The sequence below is a fragment of the Eurosta solidaginis genome, chromosome 3, assembly GCF_040869045.1.
Source record: "Eurosta solidaginis isolate ZX-2024a chromosome 3, ASM4086904v1, whole genome shotgun sequence".
Classification (NCBI taxonomy): domain Eukaryota; kingdom Metazoa; phylum Arthropoda; class Insecta; order Diptera; family Tephritidae; genus Eurosta; species Eurosta solidaginis.
The window spans coordinates 98,972,645-98,999,917 of NC_090321.1; positions in this window are offsets into that span (position 1 = coordinate 98,972,645).

The following is a 27,273-nucleotide window of genomic DNA, read 5'->3' on the forward strand; positions in this document are numbered from 1 at the left end:
CGAAACGAGTCCAAAATAAGTGGGCAATGTAGGCATAAGAAAAGCGTCGAAACGCATAGGAGGGTAAAAGAAAATTTAATTTTTGCCTTTTATTTAATGGACTAAAAGCTCCTAACCTAGCATGCAAAATTATCATTTATCAAATATCGTCACAGCGAGTTTGGAACAAATTTGGAACTTTGTTACGAGAATTTTTCATTTTAATACAAAATGAATTACATTTGTACATTATTGTTACCTTTGCTATTCTTCCGCTGACGATGCCTAATGAATAGGCCATATAGGTGTCAGATAATCAGGGTTTATTACAGTTAAAATGACGCTGGAGAGTTCCAGTAGAGTATAATATGAGCTGTTTAAACGCCTTTTAAGACTTATGTTGAAATCTTATTTACGCTCAAATGATATACGTTAATAGGCTCATATAGGACGACCATTGCAAGAAGGGAAATACATTGGTTTCGGCCAATAGGTGTCAGATAATCAGAGTTTATTACAGTTAAAATGACGCTGGAGAGTTCCAGTACAGTATAATATGAGCTATTTAAACACCTTTTAAGACTTATTTTGAACTCTTATTTAGGCTCAAATGATATACGTTAATAGGCTCATATAGGACGACCATTCCAAGAAGGGAAATACATTGGTTTCGGCCTCACAAATGAGCACATACCGACTGTAAACGCTCCAATTTAGATATTTTTCCGACTCTTTTTATACTCAGCTGAGCAGAGCTCACAGAGTATATTAACTTTGTTCGCATAACGGTAATCCGTAACGGCATAAACTAATCGAGATAGATATAGACTTCTATATATCAAAATGATCTGGGTGAGAAAAGAAATTTATTTAGCCATGTCCGTCCGTCTGTAAACACGATAACTTGAGTACATTTTGAGGTATCTTGATGAAATTTGGTATGTAGGTTCCTTGGCACTCATCTCAGATCGCTATTTAAAATGAACGAAATAGGACTAACACCACGCCCACTTTTTCGATACCGAAAATTTCGAAAAACAGAAAAAGTGCGATAATTCATTACCAAAGACGGCTAAAGCGATGGAACTTGGTAGGTGCGTTGACCTTATGACGCAAAATAGAAAATTAGTAAATATTTGGACAATGGGCGTGACACCGCCCACTTTTAAAAGAAGGTAATTTAAAAGTTTCGCAAGCTGTAATTTGCCTGTCGTTGAAGATATGATGATAAAATTTGGCACGCACGTTACTCCTACACGCCGAATTTTAAAAAAAATTTTTTTTAAGTCAAGTTTTAACAAAAAATTTTAAATCTTTACAGTATATAAGTAAATTATGCCAACATTCAACTCCAGTAATGATATGGTGCAACAAAATGTAAAAATAAAAGAAAATTTCAAAATGGGCGTGGCTCCGCCCTTTTTCATTTAATTTGTCTAGAATACTTTTAATGCCATAAGTCGAACAAAAATTTACCAATCCTTGTTAAATTAAGTAGGGACATAGATTCTATGACGATAATTGTTTTCTGTGAAAATGGTCGAAATCGGTTGAAACCAGGCCCAGTTTTTATACACAGTCGACCGTGTGTCCTTCCGTTCGGCCGTTAACACGATAACTTGAGCAAAAATCGATATATCTTTACTAAACTCAGTTCACGTACTTATCTAAACTCACTTTGTATTGGTATACAAAATGGCCGAAATCCGACTATGACCACGCCCACTTTTGCGATATCGAAAATTACGAAAAATGATAAAAATGCCATAATTCTGTACCAAACATGAAAAAGGAGATGAAACATGGTTATTGGATTGGTTTATTGACGCAAAATATAACTTTAGAAAAAACTTTGTAAAAAGGGCGTGACACCGTACCATATTAAGTAGAAGAAAATGAAAAATGCGAGCGAAATCAAAATCCCTTGGAATCTTTACAGGAACACTGTTCGTGGTATTACATATATAAATAAATTAGCGGTACCCGACAGAAGATGTTCTGGGTTACCCTGGTCCACATTTAGTCGATATCTCGAAAACGTCTTCACATATACAACTAAGGGCTACTCCCTTTTAAAACCCTCATTAATACCTTTAGATTGATACCCATATCGTACAACACACATTCTAGAGTCACTCCCGGTCCACCTTTATGGCGATATCCTGAAATTGCGTCCACCTATAGAACAATGGCGCACTCCCCTTTAAAATACTCTTTAAGACCTTCCATTTGAAACCCATGTCATACAAACACATTCCAGGGTTACCCTAGGTTCATTTTGGTGATTTTCCCTTATTTTGTCTCCAAAGCTATCAGCTGAGTTTGTAATGTTCGGTTACACCCGAACTTAGCCTTCCTTACTTGTTTGACTTAAAATGTTTACTGGGTAAACTTAAATTTTTGCAACGGCTAAATATTTTTGAAAAACGCTATATTACAGATTAAAACTAATTCAACCGATAGCGTAATAGGTAACCACCCACCAATATAGGACAAATTGGGTACATTTTGGATTGAATTTGTGTGTTTGTTTCCTATATTTTTCAAAAGATAATTTTTACCCTTCTTTTGGCTAAATATTTGGGAATTTACCCATTTTTACCATATATAACCAATTTACGGCCACCGTGGTGTGATGGTAGCGTGCTCCGCCTATCACACCGTATGCCCTGGGTTCAACTCCCGGGCAGAGCAACATCAAAATTTTGGAAATAAGATTTTTCAATTAGAAGAAAATTTTTCTAAGCGGGGTCGCCCCTCGGCAGTGTTTGGCAAGCACTCCGGGTGTATTTCTGCCATGAAAAGCTCTCAGCGAAAACTCATCTGCTTTGCAGATGCCGTTCGGAGTCGGCATAAAACATGTAGGTCCCGTCCGGCCAATTTGTAGGGAAAATCAAGAGGAGCACGATGCAAATTGGAAGAGAAGCTCGGCCTTAGATCTCTTCGGAGGTTATCGCGCCTTACATTTATTTTTTTTTTATTTTTTAACCAATTTACCGGGTATTTACCATTTGGGTATTTAACCCTTTCCTATCTCTATATATGAGGGTCACCGTGGTGTGATGGTAGCGTGCTCCGCCTACCACACCGTATGCCCTAAGTTCACACCACGGGCAAAGAAACATGAAAATTTTAGAAATAAGGTTTTTCAATTAGAAGAAAATTTTTCTAAGTGGAGTCGCCACTCGGCAGTGTTTGGTAAGCGATCCGAGTGTATTTATGCCATGAAAAACTCTCAGTGAAAACTCATCTGCCTTCGGAGTCGGCATAAAACATGCAGGTCCCGCCCGGCCAATTTTTAGGGAAAATCAAGAGGAGCACGACGCACATTGAAAAAGAAGCTCGGCCCTAGATCTCTTCGGAGATTATCGCACCTTACATTTTATTTATTTATGAGGGCAAGGAGAAAAAGTGGGCGGATCAAGCCCATTTTTATTCCCAAATCAGATTTAGGTATCTGCAACCACACTGCAAAATTTCAAATGAATTGCTCCATTGGTTAATAATTTTGGCATCCTAAAAGTGAAAAAAGTTACACTGTGGACCGGCACGAATACTCATTACTGCGCTTCTTGTTAAAGCTTTTCGCTGAAATACATACATATCTTCGAGTAATTTTTAGTCTGTTTTGTCAATTACCCCAAACATTTTTATTTCGTTAACCGCTGTATATTCGAAAATGTGGTTGTAGTTGTTTTCCGTGTTTATTTCTTTCTGTTGCCTCCTTATATATTTAGTTAGGTTTTCGCACAATTCACTCAGAAAAATTTGTTGAGGTCGCTAATGGTTCGCAGCAGGCAATGGCTGGGTTGGAGCTAAAAACGTTGTCACGTGGTATTAATGAGTGGTGACACGCAATATTCTTTTTAGCCACAGCAGATCAGATTCATATTACATAACATACAAGGTGGCGCAAAATTTACTTACGGTAACACACAGTGTTCGGTTTGTTCCCGCAGGCGTCGAAAAATTCTATGTTTTAAGTTTATTATTGAGTCAAAATTTTAAAATTTATGAAACTGGTAGTCTACATGTGTAGCAAATTTGGAAAAAAGTCCAATAAAATTAAATGTTCAAAAACATCAGGACGCGAGGTTTTCAGTAGCTTGCTTATTATTAGTTCTAAGTCGATTAAGTGCATAAAATCATTCTAGCTGTAATTTGTATGACCCCCATGGTCATTAAAAAACACCATATATCAGCCAGTAGTCTACATTTGTAGACACCATATAAAATGAATGGAACATTTTTTTATGTTCCAAAGGACCATCAACATCGATAACACTTCCCAAGGCCTTCGGGGAGTGTCCTTATCACTATAACAACAACAACAGACCTAGAGAGAATTATGCGTATTTGTTACATTCTGGCGTATAAAGCTTCTTTCTTCTCATAGTGGTTGCTGTACCGAGGGTTTCTTGCAGCAATGCTCTTAAACTACCTTCGGCCTGCTCTTTATGTATCTCGGGTAGCCCACTGCTCCTTAACGCTAGACAATTCTCAAATCCGCACTGAGGGGGAGGGCTCTCTTACTCCCTCTTATTCATACCCTTCTGAACTCATCTTCACTGATTAGATTCACCTGCCGTGAATGTAAATGGGGCTCTTTCTGGGACTCAAGGGATTGATAACCGCAATACAAAGCCGTATAGCTTCCGCAACCCAATTTTCAACCTCACATACGCGAGGGGAATCTGTTACAGATATGAATGTATCATACACATATTTAGCAGGCGAGGCTCTAGCGGTCCCAAGGTCCTCACGGAACTAGGAGGTGGGTGGCGAGTTGGCTTAGTAGGCTCAATGTGATCATATTAATCGTTCCCGAGATGGTCGGGCTAGTACCCTAATGGTGCATTGCATAATCTCACCTTTACCTGTAGTTTGAACTCATTCAATTTAAATTAATTAAATTTTTGAATAAAAGCTATAGTAATATATACGTTCAAGTAAAACTAGTTATTAAACAAGTATATATTTTAAACATTATCTTAGTTATATAAGCTGGTTTGTGCTTGCTGCAAATGTAGATTTCCAGCAGCCAACGTAAGTTTTATATCTCGGTTACATGAAAGTTAGACCCTTCATTGTTTTGTGCAATATTTCAATCGTTTAGCTCTAAATTTTAAAACTCAATTTACTACTGGGGTTATTGATTTTACATCAACTATCCACCCTGTCGGAAAACGAGCAAAACATAACTTTAAACATAACTGGACCTAGATGTCTGAAATCTCAAAATTATTTTAAAACAAAAAAAAAGGTCAAAAAACTCTGGTTTCAAAACTAAGCCGAAAAGTTTAAAATAACTGCATGGCGGCCGCCGTGGTTTGATGGTAGCGTGCTCCGCTCCGCATATCAAAATTTTAGTAACAAGTTTTTTCAATTCGAAGAAAAGTTTTCTAAGCGCCCCTCGGATAAGATGGCTTTTTCAAAAATAGGCACATATTTGGCTAGTTGCAACATCTATGAGTAGTTGCGTATGCATTTTCTTTTAATTGCCTTAAAAGTTAGGGAGGAAATTGCTGCTATCCATTTTAACTATTTTTTGTGAAAGCGTAATATTTTTGGGGCTGCTGATAGATTTTCGCTTAATGAAGAAAGCGTAAAAAAGAAAACTTTCTATGTGAAATTGGTTTAAGACTGAACATACTGTTCATACATGTACATATTCAGTTACAGCAATACATCATAACATCACGAAAAACGAAAATTTCGCGTTACAACAGTTAAGAATAAAACAAGCGATATATATGTATATACGGTCGATCTTAAAGATTATTGCATGTAAGCATAAAAAAAATTTAAATTTTCAAGCTTATAGCTCTTAAAAATGGGGGAGAAAATTACGAGCAGTCTTATATTTGAATAGTCGTTTCTATCGGATATATAATATTTATATGACTGGTATGTATGCAAGCCTCCTGTGAAATTTAGAGCTTCTGGCTGTTAAAATGAAAAATAACTGTGGCTTCTCAGCACAACCGAATATATCACTTCCAGAAAACATCAAATTACAATGTAATACCAAACACTCAGTTCATAGTATCGACATTTATCAACCAAAGAATTGCATTGTTCGTGGCATAATCAAATAGCACGGCGTTTTCCCAGCGTTTTCCCGGCATACAATTTTTTTAATATTCTAGCTTTTGAAAATCAAACAGTGAAAAAAGGAAAAAAAAGGAAAAAAAATCATTTACATTTACATTTGCTACTTTTAACAAACACTTCAAAAACTTTAATCCTGGTTTTCTCGAAAACAGCTGTAAGTTATGCAAACAGACAGAATGACATGGCTCAATCAACTCAGCTTATCCTCTTGATCCGTTCGGTATACTTTTTGATGGGTCGGTCTATCTCTTCTCCTTTAAGGACTTACAATTTCGAAAACCGGACCAAATTTAACATACCATTTCATTTTCATGAAAGGTATACGAAACTTCCAATCGGGGAGGTTTTGAAAACCACTGGCGTAGTTGATTGATAATAACAAAAAAAATTGTTGTTGTCCTTTGACGCTTGTTTATTTTATCGTCTGCGGATATGATTGACAAGCATTATCAGCGCTAATTCTGCTGATATTCAGGATTGCCAAGTAGGCGAAATAAAACCAATTTTATATTGGTTTCCGATTGGTTTGATTAAAAAAAACATAATACATAATATGTTTGGTAAGCTTTTCTGATCTATTGGATGTAGTGCAAATAAAACAAGTTATTCCAACTTTCAGCTCGACGTTTCGCCAAATTTCCATAACTTCTTCTGGAGCGATTCTGTATTTTATCAACAATAAAAACACAAAAATAACAACAACATTAATTTGAAATTATCACAAATACACTTATTCACATATTATAATAATTTTTTTTTTTTTTTTATCAATTTATACCACCATTGTTTATTTTTAGGCTGGGAGCATGCTTTAATCGTGCCGAAAATGATAAACAATATGAAATGCTGCTGGAAATAAATATTTTATAAAATTTCTATAGATATCTATAATGCATTATAACATTTTTTTAAATATAGTCTAAGTACGCACTATCGAATTTGCAGTAAAGTTTCATTTCGCTACCATTCGTACTAAGCCTGCAATTTTATCATGACTTTTCTGGAAGTTTTTAGAAGAAACACCTTTTGAAAACGGTAAAAAATATCATAATAGAAACATAGATGAAGGCGATTTCAGCGTTTTTTTTTTTTAATGAAGTTATACTGAAATGACACCCTTACTAGGGAAAAATTGTCACCGACCAAATCATTGGCGACCTTATTTACAACATAAAAAAATAAATAGATGTAAGCCGCGATAACCTGCGAAGAGCTTCTCTTCCAATTTGCGTCGTGATCCTCTTGATTTTCCCTACAAATTGGCCGGACGGGACCTACATGTTTTATGCCGAACGGAATCTGCAAGGCAGATGAGTTTTCACTGAGAGCTTTTCATGGCAGAAATACACTCGGAGCGCTTGCCAAACACTGCCGGGGGCGACCCCGCTTAGAAAAATTTTCTTCTAATTGAAAAACCTTATTTCTAAAATTTTGATGTTGCTTTGCCCGGGGTGCGAACCCAGGGAATACGGTGTGGTAGGCGGAGCACGCTACCATCACACCACGGTGGCCGCGGTGTGATAGTATATTTACAACATGGACATGGCAAATGTCGCCCATATTGGACATTTAGGCCGATGGCATTACCCTACCAACTGTTTTATACCCAAAAATACTGCGTGTAACGTTCGATCAGGATGTACATTTTGGCGAGCGTGCAACCGCAATTGTACAAAAATCCAGGGCCGTAATAAAACCCTAAAGCTCTCACCGACAGCACTTGGGGTAGACACATAGAGACGCTCATTACCACTTACAAAGCAATTGGCCGGCCGCTTGTATTCTGCGTGTACCCGATATGGTCGCCAAGCCAAAAGGTTACTCAATGGAAGAAAATATAGGCCTGCCAAAACTCTGCTCTCAGAACTACCACGGGCTATTTTCTTATGTCCCCGGAACAACATCTATACAGTGAGGCGTTAAGACTCCCCATTAGGGACAGAAATGAAATGCTAAACAAACATTTTCTGTTGAATACCCAGAAAACTGGGCATCCCAGCAGAGATCTGGTTGAAGAGGCGCCACCTCCAATGGCTTAAAAAGTCATCTCCGCAATCATTATGAGGGAATACGGCCGTATGAAAACAAAAAACACAAACAGGTCCACAGTGATGTCCACACAAAGGGGCGAATCTCTATGCCATGAATTGCCCGGCAAACCGAGTACTAAAAGAAAAATACCCAGACGCGCGTCACTATAGCTCAATTTCGATCTGGATACTGTAACAGGTTAAACTCTTACCCCGACATAAATAATATATGTCCTGTTTGCAATGTGTCCTCATATGACAACAAACTATTTAATTGCAATGTGGAACCAACGCCTCTAATACCCCCTTCACTCTGGTCCAGCCCTGTTGAAACTGCAAGTATGTTTGGACTCCCGTTAGAGTATATTGATGAGAATTTTTGATCGAACGCGCCTATGGGATGGGGCGAAACCCTGCTAAAAAAACAACAACATTTCAGCGGTTTGACCATGGTTCGATCCTCGGTGAAACCTGTTGAAAAAAAAGGACGTGTGGCACTCGGGGACTGCCGCGGTAAAGCTATTGCATATTATCAACTTATGCAATTATTCAAGAGAATTTGGGGCCCTAGGCGAGTTATTATTTGCGGCCCCTTTCTCCCGTATTTATAGAATGAAGTTGGAGATCAGAAAATTAGAGATCAGAAATATTAAATTCAAACTTAGTGTCAATAAAACAAAATAAATAAAACAAAACAAACTTTAACTTTCACTTTAACTTTAACTTTAACTTTATGATAGAGATCCAATGTTATGTATTTGGCCTGTTGCTAACACCGAACCTTTTTCGAACCTTTTCGAACCTTTTTTGACAAATATCCGTTACGGTTTTTTTTGATTTAGTCGCCAAGCCCGCGATAAAATCTATGAAATAGCTTAAAAAACAATACAAAGTTTTCAGAAAATTTTTCCTTCTTTCCAAATTTTTCCAAATAAACGAAAATACAATTTGAATAACAATTATTATTAACTGGTGTTAAGCTCATTAATTCGTAAAAATTAAAGCAAACAATTTTATTTTTGTGCAAAATAATGAAAACTAAAGATCTACAAATATTTATGTATGTAGTACGAATGTAAATGGAACTTTCTATGAGCCATTGTTGGTTAGGCAAGAGATACACAAATACGTGCATGGGTTAGTAAAATAGATAAATGTAAGGCGCGAAAAGATTTTAGGCAGAGCTTCTCTTCCAATTTGCGTCGTACTCATTTTAATTTTGCCTACAAATTGGCGGGACGGGACCTACTTGCTTTATGCTGACTCCGAACGGCATCTGCAAAGCAGATGAGTCTTCAGTGAGAGCATTTCATGGCAGAAATACACTCGTAGTGCTTTACAAACACTGCCGAGGAGCGACCCGCTTAGAAAAAATTTCCAATAATTGAAAACCCTTGTTTTTAAAATTTGGATGTTGCTTTACCCGGAGCGTGGACCCCAGGCTCTTCGGTGTGGTAGGCGGAGCACGCTACCATCACACGTACATGTTATCAAGCTTTAATTTGATCTTGACGGAATGCATGTTGCTAAGTGACAATGACCGCATTTTGTTATTCAGTAAAATAATAGCAGTAACCTTGTCAGGCATCAAATGTCTGGAGGAAGCGGGACACGGTAATACCGCAGACAGTCACAAGCTAAATCGTCTCACTTGTAACACTAAGTATGTGCAAAGAGAATATACTATCTACATGGTTATTCTTGCTTAACCGACGACTGTTTCTAATATTCATTTTAAAACCCAATTAATGCCACTGTTGTTGCTTGCTTCTATGATGCAGAAAGTTGCTTCAACGAAGCTATCTAAGAACGACGGCTATGAAATCAAACTAGTAATAACTGCATACTGTTGCATGTTGCATGCTTCATATGGCGTGATTTTTCCAAGTTTACAGGCGGTTACAAAGTAAATATAATATGCACCTACTTACAACATACATACAAACATTCGCACGCGTGCAGCAGAGAGCATAAAAGCCAATGCTAGCATTAGGCGCAGTCGCAATTCAAGCTAAAGTAGACACGATCTTCCATCGCCTCATTCAGCGCTACATTCCGACCGACAAACAAGAATACTGGAGAAATGCTTCAAAATGTGCCGCAAGGTTAGAATCAGTGATAGAATTTACTGTTTCGAGTATGGTATCGAACTAAAACCTAAATATAACCTACCTCCATCGATGGTTGGCTTAAATGGTATCAATTTCTTCTTTTACGATTTTAAGAAAAATATATATTTAAATGATAGCGAAAGTAAATAGCTTTGCTGCAGCTACCTTAGCATATAGGTAGTGTGCTGGTATGCAATACCGAAGGCCTGAAGTTCAAACCAAAAATAATATCAAAACTATTTCCAAAAGGTTTGCTTAATGGGGTCCCTTCCCGGTAGTGGTTTGGTAAGCTCTGAAATCGTAGGCAAACAAATTTATAGAAAAAATTAGAACACATCGCACTATATATTGGTGAACTGGTCCGGAACTGAACAAAATCTAATACCGAAATTTTACCGAAATCATCTCCGAAACATATTTCCCCGATGGTCCCGGCACCACTCCGTTATTATCACTATCACTGACTTTTTAGTGACAGTGACATTTTTTACACTATCATTAAAGTATTACTGATTAGTACAACGCTTAATGAATTAAATTTTTAATGCACTATGCCTAGCCCCGCTGTTTTGTAGCACGTTCAATTTTAGTCTAACGAAGTGCATTTTTTAAGTAAAATTTTTTAAATTTTAAGGCGAAATTTTAGAACTTTTTAGCTCTAATTTTAAAGTTTTTAAAATTGTATAAATTTAAGCTTTCATGATCCTGAGGTTAAAAGATAACTTGCCGTACTTCAAGTGGGCCTAAATAAGAAAAATTTAAAAAAGTATTAAGACAACTAATCACGGATTGCCGTACATAGTAGCATACCTGCAGATATGCCCTTATCACTTATCATTGTCTGATTCCTCATAATCTACTTTAAATCCCGCCGCTTATTGCCTCAATGGGTTGATGATTTGTTTGAGTGTACTAAAACTGTTAAGGTTAATTTGGTAACAAAAATCACAAGTTAAACGTATACCAATTTTTAAATTTCTAAAATCGCAATAAATCTACTACGATAGTTCTGAAGTCATAGCTCTGATGAGCCGCTTCACCGCACAGCGGCTTAGGTTGGTTGCACAAGCAGCGCAAAGTGTCTGAGAATTTAAACATGCGGCCTACTTTCTCCACATTCCAAGAAATCTACAATAGTCGCTTAAAATCAACTGCAAAGTAACTAAATAAATGTAGACGGAATTGAATCACTGAAAGACACAGAACCAGAATGTAAAGAAGTGCAATTCTTAAAACTTGTATTTGTTTGAGAAAAAGAGTATCACAATGTAAGTTCAGCTCTCTCACAAAAGTCAAAAAAAGAACAAATCCAGATCACTCTTTAATGAACTACATACATATGTGTCGATACATATTAAAGGTACCTAAGTCCACAGATGATATTCTGTCGGTTTATATATGCATTACATACTGGAAAACCAAATCTATATTTTAAAATAAAAAAAAATTCACCTAAATAATGTAATAGATAATATGATTAAAACGAAGTTTTAGCATTCGCTATTTTTTAAAAGTTAGACTAACAAAGTTACTCTTATCATTTAAAAGAGGGGACTGTAGGCTCATGATAGGAATTCTGACTGGACACTGCCTTCCGGCGCCACATGCCTTTCATATGGGGCCTCATCAGGGATAGCATATGTAGGAAGTGCGTGTTTGTAGAAGAAACGATCGAGCACGTTCTCTGCTCGTGCCATGCACTGGACTGGCTAGGACTCCAGCTAATAGAAGAAGAAGGTAGCACAGGTTCTAGAAAACTTCCATTTTTTTCACAGAGGACAGAGTTATTTTATAACATAGGTTGTGGTTTTCGATAGTGTTTTTCAGTTTTGTCGTTGAGTAAACTTCTGGTAACACTACGAACCCATTTAGTTAGTCTGTGTGAGTTGGTACCTCACTTTACCAAGGGTCGTTTGCTCATTTAAATTTTAGAATTTATCTGCCCTATAAACAGAAATTTTTTCAACGAAAAACGTTTTTATACTCAGTTGATCAGAGCTCACAAAGTATATAAACTTTGATTGGATAACGGTTGGTTGTACAGGTATAAAGGAATCGAGATAGATATAGACTTCCATATATCAAAATCATCAGTATCGAAAAAAAGTTTGATTGAGCCATGTCGGTCCGTCCGTCCGTCCGTTAACACGATAACTTGAGTAAATTTTTAGGTATCGTGATGAAATTTGGCATGTAGGTTCCTGGGCACTTATCTCAGATCGCTATTTAAAATAAACGATATCGGACTATAACCACGCCCATTTTTCGATATCGAAAATTTCGAAAAATCGAAAAAGTGCGATAATTCATTACCAAAGACGGATAAAGCGATGAAACTTGGTAGGTGAGTTTAACTTATGACGCAGAATAGAAAATTAGTAAAATTTTGGAAAATGGGCGTGGCACCGCCCACTTTTAAAAGAAGCTAATTTAGAAGTTTTGCAAGCTGTAATTTGGCAGTCGTTGAAGATATCATGATGAAATTTGGCAGAAACGTTACTCCTTTTACTATATGTATGCTTAATAAAAATTAAGCAAAATCGGAGAACGACCACGCCCACTTAAGAAAAAATTTTTTTAAAGTCAAATTTAAAAAAAAAGTTAATATCTTTACAGTATATAAGTAAATTATGTCAACATTTAACACCAGTAATGATATGGTGCAACAAAATATAAAAATAAAAGAAAATTTCAAAATGGGCGTGGCTCCGCCATTTTTCATTTAATTTGTCTAGGATACTTTTAATGCAATAAGTCGAACAAAGTTACCAATCCTTGTGAAATTTGGTAGGGGCTTAGATTTTAAGACGGTAACTATTTTCTGTGAAAAAGGGCGAAGTCGGTTGAAGCCACGCCCAGTTTTTATACACAGTCGACCGTCTGACCTTCCGCGCGACCGTTAACAGGATAACTTGAGCAAAATCAATATATCCTTACTAAACTTAGTTCACGTACTTATCTGAACTCACTTTATCTCCGAAATCCGACTATAACCACGCCCACTTTTTCGATATCGAAAATTTCGAAAAATGAAAGAAATGCCATGGTACAGACCCAAATACGAAAAAAGGGATGAAACATGGTTACTGGATTGGTTTATTGACGCAAAATATAACTTTAGAAAAAAACTTTGTAAAATGGGTGTGACACCTAAAATGCAGGGCGAAATCAAAAGCCTTTGGAATCTTGGCAGGAATACTGTTCGTGGTATTACATATATAAATAAATTAGCGGTACCCGACAGATGATGATCTGGGTCACCCTGGTCCACATTTTGGTCGATATCTCGAAAACGCCTTCACATATACAACTGCCACCACCCCCTTTTAAAACCCTCATTAAAATATAAAAACAAATGTAAGGCACGATAACCTCCGAAATTTTCTAAGGCCGAGCTTCTCTTTCAATTTGCGTCGTGCTCCTCTTGATTTTCCCTACAAATTGGCCGGACGGGACCTACATGTTTTATGCCGACTCCGAACGGCATCTGCAAGGCAGATGAGTTTTCACTGAAAGCTTTTCATGGCAGAAATACACTCGGAGCGCTTGTCAGTCACTGCCGAGGGGCGACCCCGCTTAGAAAAATTTTCTTCTAATTGAAAAACTTTCTTTCTAAAATTTTGATGTTGCTTTGCCCGGGAGTTGAACCCAGGGCATACGGTTTGACAGGCGGAGCATGCTACCATCACACCACGGTGGCCGCCAAAACCCTCATTAATACCTTTAGTTTGATACCCATATCGTACAAACACATTATAGAGTCACCCCTGGTCCACATCTATGGCGATATCTCGAAAACGCGTCCACCTATAGACTTAAGGCCCACTCCCTTTTAAAATACTCATTAATACCTTTCATTTCATACCCATATCGTACAAACAAATTCTAGAGTCACCCCTGGTCCACCTTTATGGCGATATATCGAAAAGGCGTCCACCTATAGAACTAACGCCCACTCCCTTTTAAAATACTCATTAACTCCGTTCATTTGATACCCATATCGTACAAACAAATTCTAGATTCACCCCTGGTCCACCTTTATGGCGATATCTCGAAAAGGCGTCCACCTATAGAACTAAGGTCCACTCCCTTTTAAAATACTCATTAACACCTTTCATTTAATACCCATATCGTACAAACAAGGCCCACTCCCTTTTATAATAATAATAATAATAATAATAAACCCAACGGATTAATACCTTCCAAAGCCTATAAATCCATTAGAAACATGTAGGTTGGTAATGGTAGATTTGCCTCTACAGAATCCATGTTGAGAGTTTGCAATCAATGCAGAAATGGAAAATGTTAGCTGATTAGTAACAATGGCTTCAAACGCCTTTGGGATGGCAGACAATTTTGCAATTCCTCGATAATTTTCTACACATGACCTACTGCCGTTGTTGTGGAGGTGTATTAGAAAAGATTCCTTCCAAGCAGAAGGAAAAACTCCATGTTTTAGGGACATGTTGAATAAATCAGTTAGGGGCAGATAATTGTGTTCTGCGCATCTTTTGAGCAAACATGTGGGAATTAGATCAGGACCGTATTTATAAGGTTCCTTCAAAGAAGTTAAATATGTAAGAACCTCTTCTGGAGATATTGATGGAATATTAATTGCGTTAAGTGAGTCAAGTTGATACGGGTATTCACTAGACAAAGAAATTAATTCAGCGGAATAGTTAGATTTGAAAAATTGTGCAAATAAATTAGCAATAACTTGATCGTCGCTAGAGAAATCATCACGGTGTTTCATACCAGAAGGAAAGCCTTTAACCCTACGTTTAGAGTTCACGAAATTGTAGAAAGCTTTCGGATTGCAATTTATTTTCTTTTTCATGGCACAGAAATAGGTATTGTAACACTTTTTATTTAATTCAAAATATTTATGACGCAATATAGAGTACTTCAAGTAGTCGGAGTGTGGCCCCGTCTTCTTGTACAGCTTGAAGGAACGCGTTTTTTTGTTTTTTTTATAGATTTCAGTTCTTTGGTGTATCATATTTGGACTAGTTCAGTGAAAACACGTTTACGCTTAGGTACATGTCTTTCCAGAATAGCGTGAATGACGGCGTTGAAGTCAGAAACGTTTTTGTCAATATCTGCAACGTATTTGGGCCAAACTATTGTAGATCAAATTTGGTTGAGTTTATTAAAATTAGCCTTCGCGAATTCGAATCTAAAACTAGGTTCGTTTTCTGTGGTAGTGCAAATCTGAGAACTTTCTTCCAATTCGTAAACTATTTCCAGCGAAGGATGGTAAGGATCCTCAGGTACAGTAAGAGGTTCATCCCTCCTAAGAATGGATGTTGATGTATCATCAACAAATACCAGATCAAGTACCCTCCCGTACATGTTTGGAACTATATTTATCTGTCTTAGGCAAAGGCGTCTATGCTCGAATTCACGCACAAAGGCTTCGGTGGCCAAAATGAATTATTCAAAATTGTTTCAAAATGTTGCGCTGATACGTCAATCCTAAATGACGAAATGTCTCTAGGATAATTAAAATTAAATTTACGAATAGACACATTTTCAGATTTAAGTTTACTTATGATGTACGACTTCAGGTCCTCTTCTGTAGTGTCTCTCTCGAATCTGGAGACGAAAATCGACTTTTTAATCGGGACAGTAATCAATCTACTAGCTGGTGGTTCAGATTCCGCAGAGGGGTTTTGGGGAACCTGGTTCCTTTTTGTGGAGGGTACAGTAGATACAGCTGAATAAGCATTCGATGTCGATGGTTGAACTGCTAAGGGACTCGGAGAGGACAGATTTATCAATTCAATAGTTGGGGGTGGAAGATCTGGAGGTGAAGGAACTTTGGGATCAGCATCCATAGTCGGAGCTGGAAGGGAAACATCGATAGACCTATGATTATTATCCGGAATGTTCACATTTCAATGTTGGAAAGACTTAAATAAGCTTTCATAATGCTTAAACTTCTCGGATTAAACGGAAATCTCTCTGCCTATTTCAGAAAATCCATCTCGGGCCTGTTTGAAGACCTTGAAAAGGTCAATTTGGGTAGGCCTACATTTCAAACAAGCCCAACGTACTCCCTTATCGTTATCGTAAAGTGCGTCAACCACTCGTGCTGATAAACCGGCGCACTTCATATGGGCAAGCCCATCGCAAAGCCAGCATAGCATGCCACGAAGGGATGTGATTCACTTTTTACTAAGCAGTTAGGATATAAACACGACATTCTTAATAAATTTAAAGAGGATGAGAAAATAAATATATATATGAATGCTACGGAAAACCGAGATTTAATAAAATAGGAAACGTATGAATATTAATTGAACGATAGCACAACGGGTTATAAGAAAAAATACAACAGTTTGAAAGTAGTTATTAGAAAGAGATATGCTGTATGAGCAGTTTGAGATGCACTGTAATAACACTGAACAAACCGCGCAAACAGCTGTGACACTGAGGAAAGAATGTGCACGCAAAAAATCAAAAATAAAATCAAAATTACACTATTAAAAACTGAAGCCTATCAACAGCAACAACACAATGCAAAAATACTCGGCAATTCAACTGCAAATAATATGTATATATGTGTGTATATGCAAAATTGATGAAAATTTTAATTTTCAATATTAAAACTTTAAGTAAAAGCAATTGAATTTAAATTTAATTTCTTGATTCAGCATACACAAATTATAGCACTTCACCAACTATGTGAAAAATAAAACTATATTTAGTAATATTAAACACTATATTTATTGGAAACACAAGAGCAGAGGTAAAAAAATCAACTACACATCTTGACGTTTGCACAAAATACTCATTAACACCTTTCGTTTGATACCCATATTGTACAAACGCATTCTAGAGGCATCCCTGGTCCACTAAGGCCCACTCCCTTTTAAAATACTCATTAGCACCTTTCATTTGATACCCATATCGTACAAACAAATTCTAGAGGCACCTCTGGTCCACCGTTATGGCGATATCCCGAAAACGCGTCCACCCATAGAACTAAGGGCCACTCCCTTGTAAAATACTCATTAACACCTTTCGTTTGATACCCATATTGTACAAACGCATTCTAGAGTCACCCCTGGTCCACCTTTATGACGATATCTCGAAAAGGCGTCCACCTATAGAACTAAGGCCCACTCCATTTTAAAATGCTCATTAACACCTTTCATTTGATACCCATATCGTACAAACAAATTCTAGAGGCACCTCTGGTCCACCGTTATGGCGATATCCCGAAAACGCGTCCACCCATAGAACTAAGGGCCACTCCCTTGTAAAATACTCATTAACACCTTTCATTTGATACCCATATCGTACAAACAAATTCTAGAGTCACCCCTGGTCCACCTTTATGGCGATTTCTCGAAAAGGCGTCCACCCATAGAACTAAGGCCCACTCCCTTTTAAAATAATCATTAACACCTTTCGTTTGATACCCATATTGTACAAACGCATTCTAGAGTCACCCCTGGTCCACCTTTATGGCGATATCTCGAAAAGGCGTCCACCTATAGAACTAAAGCCCACCCCCTTTTAAAATGCTCATTAACACCTTTCATTTGATACCCATATCGTACAAACAAATTCTAGAGTCAGCCCTGGTCCACCTGTATGGCGATATCCCTAAATGGCGTCCACCTATAGAACTATGGCCCACTCCCTCTTAAAATACTCTTTAATACTTTCCATTTGATACACATGTCATACAAACACATTCCAGAGTTACCCTAGGTTCATTTTCCTACATGGTGATTTTCCCTTATTTTGTCTCCATAGCTCTCAACTGAGTATGTATTATTCGGTTACACCCGAACTTAGCCTTCCTTACTTGTTATTTGTATTTTTATTTATATTTATATATTTTTAGGAAATATATCTTCCACATACGCACTGTGCCAAATGTTAAATCAAGCACGGAAATGTAAGAAAATTAAAACAATTTTTATATATAAAAAAATCTGAATTTGAGTTAAATAAAATATGTAAACACATTTAAAACTTAAACATTAATCTCAACCCGCTAAAAACAATGTGTGACAAGATTTATTCTAGACACCCACAGACGAGCCTATAACTTTGTTGGCTATAAACCTATTTTCAGTTTCTCTCCGTATCGTATAAGAAGAGATTCGGACTTTCCCAAAGATATAGACCCAATGATAGACTAGGAAAGTGTATCAATTGGTTTGTTTGGTAAATATACACCAATATATCCCAAAAATTGTGTATGCCATTTTAAAGAATGAAAGTTTGAAAGTTTTAGTATCTGCTGGTAACTACAAAAGTTATAGTCATTTTATTCTGCAAAACGTGATTCTAAACAAAGGCAACAATGGGCAAAGTAAGCATTTCTGGGTAAGGACATAAAGGTTGCTTTATAACATGATGAAATAATAAAGGTGATGTCAACAACATAGCCTCAATTTTTCGGCTGCTCTATTTACCAGCATTTACTTGTACTACAAAAGTACAGGCATGCTTAACCAACGAACCGATATCATTTCGTTACGATAATTAACGTTAATAAACGAAACAAAGTAATTTCGTTTCGTTTATTAACGTTAAGAACGTCAAATTAACGTTAATATGCCTGAAAAGTACTAAATTTTTATTGCAAAATTTTTCGTACAAATTTCCTAAAAGAACAAGTTTTCTGCAAAATTTTGTCTATAATCTTTTGGGGAATACAAAATTAGGTTTATGTTTATGCCTAAAAAATTCTGGTAGCGGCTTACATAGTTATTATATTTCTAAACGTATAGTAAAATCTACTCCGATCGTAGTAGAATTCAAAGGCAGTTATGTATGATAGACAACCCTCTAAATTATGCATGCCGAACTTGTCAGAATACGGGAAAACGTCAACGGGATTAGAGCACCTGAATATTCCATTCATCATGGCTTTGTAATAATTTTGGAATGAAAATTTTAAAATTTTTGTTCAATAACAATTTTTTGTCACCGTTTATTTTTTGCTTTTCCTTAATAATTATTTGTCACCGTTTATTTATTACGTTGCTTGATAAATATTATGATCAATAATTAAATTTCGCATTAAAAGTTGTATTTTCAATAGAGTTTAAAGTAGATATTATTGATTTATTCGCTTTATAACTTTTAGTCTTCAATGCTGGAAGAAACGACTTTGTCCGTCCCCAACAAAGCACGTCAGACATTTTTTCCTAGAAATATCTGACGCTTAGAGATAAGCCGAAAGCCAAGTTTTTGATAACCGGTTCATCTCAATTTAATATACTGGTTTGTTAGGAGCTCGTTTTCGGGAGATTTGCTCTTACATTGAGCAAGATGGTTGATGCTCTTAAAGATTTTAAGTAAGAAGAAAATCTGACCCAATAGGTTCATTTACGGTTTGGTTCATCCTTTACAATATACAAGGCTATCTTCGACAGGGCTTACGTTATGTAAAGAGTGATCATGAAAATAATAATCGAAATCTTATCTTGATCTATTGGTATCAGTATTATCAGATACCAGATCAGAAAACCCGAACAAGCTACTTGGCTTTGTTCTGATTAAAAAGCCCGGAACCAAGTTCATGGGTTGATGATCAATCAATGACAAAATGACCAATGTCAGGCATAACTCCGCATTTTACGGACTTTAGAAAATGAAAAATCGACTGGGACCGTCAAAAAGAAACTTTGTTCATGAGCATGATTTGGAGGCTGATCGGAACAATGAACAATGCAAAATATCGTCGGACGAGCGCATGCCTGCCGTGCTTACGCAAATCCTCAAACAACAGGTCATAATGCTCAGATCATACAAAAGATTTATGTCTACAACACCTTTATATAGCAATACTATTATGAACAAAAGAAAAACTCAAATTTCTTTCCTCTTACCAACGAGAAAAAAAATATTTATTGTTCATAATAATTACTAAGCAACGTAAAAAATAAACGTTGACTAAGAATTATTATTCAAACAAAATACCTGTATTTTCGTTTGAAAATTATTACAAAGCAAAATTGGGTCTCTGTTTCATAGTTTCTTTACATTTTTCAGCATTCATAAAAAAATACTCATTACACTCATACCTAATTTCCAGTTTTGATGCAACTCAGGGTTGGTATAGTTTTTTTTTATAAAATAGTGCATACGTTTAGCACCAAAGTTGACAAGTCCCGAAAAAATTGAAAAAAAATATGTTCATTGGGAAAATTCTCACTATTATATTATACCCTAGTCGATAAAAAATATCGTTGGAAACGTCTAAATCTCTTCTTATACGATCGAGAGAACTGAAAAAGTTTATACCCAAAAAAGTTATACGCTCCCAAGTGTATAATGGTACGAAAAACAGGTTGCTCACGATTTTGAGGGTGTCCGAGGAAAATCTTTTATCCAAATATTTTTAAATCTTCAAGATCTACCTAGTATTCTCACTTTCGTCTTTTGTGTAACACTGTGTAATCAATCTCAAAAGATTTCAGTTAGAAAAAATATTCAAACGAGGACTGTAGCGAGTTTTAAATTTTAAGGTTTAATAACGAACCACTGTGAGCCGAAGACATGAGTAAAACCAATCGAATTTCGAAAGTATTCGATACCAAAATGTTTAGAGGAGAGTACTCTATACATAATTGTATCGTACTTATTGACACGCTCAGTGAAATTTATGACCATTCATCTGTTACTTATATTTCTTAAAAACTTGGACTATGGTGAATGTAAAAAAATTCAGTTAAGTCTATGCAGAATTTGGAACGGTCAAAATAAGTTAGGTTCCGGATTCTTTATCCTGAATATGCATCGGAGAATGTGCAATTTTGCAGACGGTTTTAAAAAAAATTAAATAATAAAATTCAGATCCGTAAAAAATTGCCTAGCCCAACGCTGGCAGCATTTAGGGCAAAAGCAAAGAAATGCTCATAACTGTACCCATTAAGTAATTGGCCAGCCGACATGGTCTTCAAAAGACACATACTAGTAACATTCCACTTAGTTATAAATAATACTATATCATTTTGTTATGTATTTGAAATTTGTTAAGTTTGTTAAGTAATATTTGAAAATGTTATAAAATGAATATTCAAGATTGTCATATTATTTCAGTTCTGAAAAATTCTTAATAAATTGTTGAAATCCACAATTTAAATAAAATAAAATCTTTTCAAGAGTTTGAAATTATTTTAGGAGCGACGAGGATGGGATATGTATGATAAAAAAACATATCCATAGCTGAAACAGTGATTTATGTGAAAAATAATATATAGAGAATTACTAAAAAACAAGTAAGGAAGGCTAAGTTCGGGTGTAACCGAACATTACATACTCAGTTGAGAGCTATGGAGACAAAATAAGGAAAATCACCATGTAGGAAAATGAACCTAGGGTAACCCTGGAATGTGGTTATATGACATGTGTATCAAATGGAAGGTATTAAGGAGTATTTTAAGAGAGAGTAGGCCATAGTTCTATGGATGGACGCCATTTAGGGATATCGCCATAAAGGTGGACCAGGGCTGACTCTAGAATGTGTTTGAACGATATGGGTATCAAATGAAAGCTGTTAATGAGTATTTTGAAAAGGAGTGATCCTTAGTTCCCTAGGTGGACGCCGTTTCGAGATATCGCCATAAAGGTGCACCAGGGGTGTCTCTAGTTGTACGATATGGGAATCAAATGAAAGGTGATAATGAGTATTTTAAAAGGGAATGGGCTTTAGTTCTATAGGTGAACGCCTTTTCGAGAAATCCCCATAAAGGTGGACCAGGGGTGACTCTAGAATATGTTTGTACGATATGGGTATCAAATGAAAGCTGTTAATGAGTATTTTGAAAAGGAGTGATCCTTAGTTCCCTAGGTGGACGCCGTTTCGAGATATCGCCATAAAGGTGCACCAGGGGTGTCTCTAGTTGTACGATATGGAAACAAATGAAAGGTGTTACTGAGCGTTTTAAGAGGGAGTGGGCATTAGGTCTATAGGTGGACGCCTTTTCGAAATGTCGCCATTAGGGTGGGCCAGGGGTGACTCTAGAATGTGTTTGTACGATATGGGTATCAAACGAAAGGTGTTACTGAGCATTTTAAGAGGGAGTGGGCATTAGGTCCATAGGTGGACGCCTTTTCGAGATATCGCCATTAGGGTGGGCCAGGGGTGACTCTGGAATGTGTTTGTACGATATGGGTATCAAATGAAAGGTGGTAATGAGTATTTTAAAAGGGAGTAATCCTTAGTTCTATAGGTGGACGCCTTTTCGAGATATCGCCATAAAGGTGGACCAAGGGTGACTCTAGAATGTTTGTACGATATGGGTATCAAACGAAAGGTGTTACTGAGCATTTTAAGAGGGAGTGGGCACTAGGTCTATAGGTGGGCGCCTTTTCGAGATATCGCCAATAGGGTGGGCCAGGGTTACTCTGGAATGTGTTTGTACGATATGGGTATCAAATGAAAGTTGGTAATGAGTATTTTAAAAGGGAGTAATCCTCAGTTCTATAGGTGGACGCCTTTTCGAGATATCGCCATAAAGGTTGACCAAGGGTGACTCTAGAATGTTTGTACGATATGGGTATCAAACGAAAGGTGTTACTGAGCATTTTAAGAGGGAATGGGCATTAGGTCTATAGGTGGACGCCTTTTCGATATATCGCCATTAGGGTGGGCCAGGGGTGACTCTAGAATGTTTGTACGATATGGGTATCAAACGAAAGGTGTTACTGAGCATTTTAAGAGGGAGTGGGCATTAGGTCTATAGGTGGACGCCTTTTCGAGATATCGCCATTAGGGTGGGCCAGGGGTGACTCTAGAATGTTTGTACGATATGGGTATCAAAGGAAAGGTGTTACTGAGCATTTTAAGAGGGAGTGGACATTAGGTCTATAGGTGGACGCCTTTTCGAGATATCTCCATTAGGGTGGGCCAGGGGTGACTCTAGAATGTTTTTACGATATGGGTATCAAACGAAAGGTGTTACTGAGCATTTTAAGAGGGAGTGGGCATTAGGTCTATAGGTGCACGCCTTTTCGAGATATCGCCATTAGGGTGGGCCAGGGTTGACTCTAGAATGTGTTTGTACGATATGGATATCAAATTAAAGGTATTAATGAGGGTTTTAAAAGCGAGTGGCCCTTAGATGTATATGTGAAGGCGTTCTCGCGATATCGACCAAATGTGGATCAGGTGATCCAGAAAATCATCTGTCGGGTACTGCTAATTTATTTATATATTCAATAACACTAACAGTATTCCTGCCAAGATTCCAAGGCCTGTTGATTTCGCCTTGTAGAACTTTTTCATTTTCTTCTACTTAATATGGTAGGTGTCACACCCATTTTACAAAGTTTTTTCCAAAGTTATATTTTGCGTCAATAAACCAATCCAGTTACCATGTTTCATCCCTTTTTTCGTATTTGGTATAGAATTATGGCATTTTTTTAATTTTTCGTAATTTTCGATATCGATAAAGTGGGCGTGGTTATGGTCGGATTTCGGCCATTTTTTATACCAAGATAAAGTGAGTTCAGATAAGTACGTGGGCTAAGTTTAGTAAAGATATATCGGTTTTTGCTCAAGTTATTGTGTTAACGGCCGAGCGGAAGGACAGACGGTGGACTGTGTATAAAAACTGGGCGTGGCTTCCACCGATTTCGACCATTTTCACAGAGAACAGTTAACGTCATAGATCTATGCTCCTACCAAATTTCAAAAGGATTGGTAAATTTTTGTTCGACTTATGGCATTAAAAAAATTCTAGACACACTAAATGAAAATGGGCGGAGCCACGCCCATTTTGAAATTTTCTTTTATTTTTGTATTTTGTTGCATCATATCATTACTGGAGTTGAATTTTGACTTAATTTACTTATATACAGTAAAGATATTAAATTTTTTGTTAAAATTTGAATTTAAAAAAAATTTTTTTTTGGGCGTGTTCTTCATCCAATTTTGCTAATTTTTATTTAGCACATATATAGTAATAGTAGTAACGTTCCTGCCAAATTTCATCATGATATCTTCAACGACTGCCAAATTACAGCTTGCAAAACTTTTAAATTACCTTCTTGTAAAAGTGGGCGGTGCCACGCCCATTGTCCAAAATCTTACAAATTTTCTATTCTGCGTCATAACGTCAACCCGTCTACCAAGTTTCATCGCTTTAACCGCATTTGGCAATGAATTATCGCATTTTTTCGGTTTTTCGAAATTTTCGATATCGAAAAAGTGGGCGTGGTTATAGTCCGATATCGTTCATTTTAAATAGCGATCTGAGATGAGTGCTCAGGAACCTACATACCAAATTTCATCAAGATACCGCAAAATTTACTCAAGTTATCGTGTTAACGGGCGGACGGACGGACGGACGGACGGACATGGCTCAATCAAATTTTTTTTGGATCCTGATTATTTTGATATATGGAATTCTATATCTATCTCGATTCCTTTATATATGTACAACCAACCGTTATCCAATCAAACTTAATATACTCTGTGAGCTCTGCTCAACTGAGTATAAAAAAGACTAATAAAAATTGTGTGAAAAAAAAGAAACAACTTTTAAATATTGAAAACTATTTAAAGACATTTATCTTAATATTTAAAAATAACGTGTCACTAAGTTTGTTCTCGATGGACTCCTAAACTACTTAACCGATTTTTAATTTGTTTTTCACCCCGTGTGTAGTTGGAGGTAACTTGAAATATAGGATAGGCTATATCTCATTTTATAGTCGCAGTATTATTTTATTGCATTTTGTTTATACGTAATAATAAAATGTTATAAAATGATATCAAGTATAGCACATCACCAGGCCCGCCGAGAAGGTGGGGGGGGGGAGATTAGCCCCGGTCCGGGATTTCTGAGGGGCCCGCGATTTAGAGGTACTATGATATTTTTTTAATTCAGGAGAGTCTTTAGTTGTTCCATGTGCAATTTTTAAGCCGAATTTCAAAAGCAACGAAAATCTGCATTTCGTTTTAATATTATAGTGAAGTGTGAAAAATAAAAATATGTTATATAAGTATATAAAAGATATTTAATAAGTATATAATATAAGTATATAATATAAGTATGATATATATAAGTATACAAAAAGAAAGGCTAACATGTGTGTTAGTTGGTCGCCGGTGTTTGAAGAGATGCGCCGATCGATTTTGTTCAAACTTTCACACAAGTTGCGTAAACCTCACGCGGTGGTTACTACATAGGTTTGGTTGCGATTGTGTTTATAGAATATGGATAACAAATGAAAGCTGTTGATGAGTGCTTTAGTAGAGGGTTATTTTCATACCCCTGGGTGACTAGGGTCTCGAGATATAGGCCAAAACCTGGGCCAGTGGATGCCTAGACAGTGTTTATACAATATGGATATCAAATGAAAACTGTTGATGAGTGCTTTAGTACAGAGTAATATATTATCCAGAGACGGTCTGGGACTGGGATTAGGACTAGGACTGGGACTGAGACTTGGAGTGGGACTGGGACTGGGACTGGGACTGGAATAAAATACATACCACCTTCTGGGACAGGCAATAAGGGATGCAAAAGAATGAGAAGGAATTGGGGGAAGAGAAAAGAGAGAAGGAGATTGGGAAAGATAAAGAGATAGAATGAGAAGAAGATGGAGATAGATGAAGCGAAAAAGACGGAGGGAGGAGTGAATAAAAGGATTAGGACCAGGTGAAGAGGGGGGAGGGAAGAGTCAGACGGAAAAGGCTTATTAAAATATATGCAGATAGGCCAAATTTAGGGTAGAGCAACATCTGCCGGGTCTTCTAGTATAATATATATTAACAAATAATAAAAGAAATTAGTGAAAGACTGTTTCATTAAAAAAATGTAAAAAAAGTAACAAACAATTAGATTTACTAATTAAACAAACCGAAAGATCATCAATAAAATATATTAAAAAGAACAAGGAAGTTGCAGCATCGTATTCCAGATTTTCACAAGGACTGAAGTTCATAATATTAAACATGGCTCTAACTTTAGCTGACAGTCTTCGTGAAGCAAGAAGTCTACCTGCATTCAACGGAAGTATTGATTATACATTATCAAATTACTTAAGGGACGTAACAAGTGTTTTAGAGTTGACACCGGCAGAACATTAAGGTACTCTTTAAACTATTTTAGGTAATCGACTGCAGGGTAAAACAATGAGAGTAGTTGAGATATTAGTTAACCCTAATTGGGAAAGTGTAATTATAAAGTTAAAAGAAGTGTTTGGTATTAAAAGGACATTTTGTAATTCGAGAAGTGATGCTGTAAATGTAAATGCAAAAAATAATGAGGAGCTACATTTTAAATTAAGAAATATTTTAAGCCAAATGAACACAAAATTTAGTTTAGAACCAGATAATTTATATACTCCTGAGAATAATGGAAAATTAATATTTGATATATATTCCCATTCATATTAAATCATTATTGTTGCAAAATCATATAATATCTATTAACGCTGCACATAGTTTCTACTTAGAAAATAATATTTTGAACGATATAAAGCTAGTAAATTATAAGTATGATTATATTTTTCCAGATAATTTTAAAAATGAACATACCTTCGAAAATAAAAAATTTCAAAACAAAGTTAACTGTTCAAATTGTGACAATTTCTTAAATGAAAATCAAACTTTTATTTCAAATCAAAATTCCGAAATAAAACAAATAAGGACGGAACAGTCTTCGGCTGTGACGAAGGCTTCATACCTTTCATGAATGGGGCTGAGCAATAATCTTATCCCATTCATAATCTCCAAATAATGCGCTGTATAAGTTAAGAAATATATAGTGAACAGATGTACATACCTAAACGATTTTAAGATAAATATAAAAAAATGGCAAAAAACCCCCTTGTCTGAACGATCGGTTGTATGGGATATATATTATATATAGCTCCAATCAAAATGATTTTTACAAGAAATCTTCTATGATATATTAGAATATATATCACCAAGTTTCACGTTTTTATATTGGAAACTAAGGAAGAAATAGCCAAAAATCTTTCTATCTGAACGATCGGTTGTATGGGATAGGTATATACTATATACATATAGCTCCGATCAAAGTGATTTTTTGAGA